We start from the raw sequence: 894 nt of genomic DNA, 5'->3' as shown, positions 1-894 counted from the left end.
GTTTTAAAACGTCATGAAAAAGCAGCACTGCCAGTGTGTCATTAGCACTTCAAAATTTCTGGCCTTTTTTCTGATGCACTTTATTGCAGAAAGGCTTCAATGCAATATTTGCTTTCGTGAAAAAAAAAAAAAAAACCAGTACATCGAATCGCAACGCAAAATGAAGTAAAACGAATAGCAGCCATCAAATTCTATAACGCCAAAACTTGACATAGAAAAAGTGGGGAAAATTGGTTGACAAATCAGAGCAAAATCAAAAGTAGAAGGAAAATTTAGCAACATTTTATCATCACCCTTGCATTTTATTAGTACATATTTGCACACACACGCGTACACACATGTGCGCCATGAGTGGAAAAATACTGTTCCCACAGCTTATCGAGCTTTTCCCGTTTTAGCTGTAGTTAGCCATTATGAGAAAAAAAAAAAAAAAAAAAAAAAAAAAAAATCCATTTCTGTGCACACACAAGGAAGATTTTCTAATTTTTGGCAAATTCGCACAAGTTTTGCCTGAACCGTTCATACAAAAATAACAATCAGCTATGTACATTAAGAAAAATAAAGATTTTAACAGGAAACACCCTTAGCAGTAGTATGTGCTTTCACGCGTCACATACTAAACGGATTAAAATGTGTATGTGCCATGTTTGCGACTGTTTTGGAAATCCCCGCCAGGGTATGATAGCTATTGACATATAGTATGGACGCTCCTGCGTTATGCTCATTCTGCAAATGGCAAAGGCGCGAGAGTCCCCAAATGGGTTAGCGGACGATCGGATGGACAAACGAATGATTACACACATATTTATCCTTATAGGAACGCCTTCGTAATTAAAAAATAATTCCCTATGCCTACAGGATTCACGCAAAACCGTGTGTGCGCGGTGCCAGCAG

Source organism: Plasmodium cynomolgi, chromosome 14, assembly GCF_000321355.1.
Source record: "Plasmodium cynomolgi strain B DNA, chromosome 14, whole genome shotgun sequence".
Classification (NCBI taxonomy): domain Eukaryota; phylum Apicomplexa; class Aconoidasida; order Haemosporida; family Plasmodiidae; genus Plasmodium; species Plasmodium cynomolgi.
Note: the sequence above shows the minus strand (reverse complement) of the source record.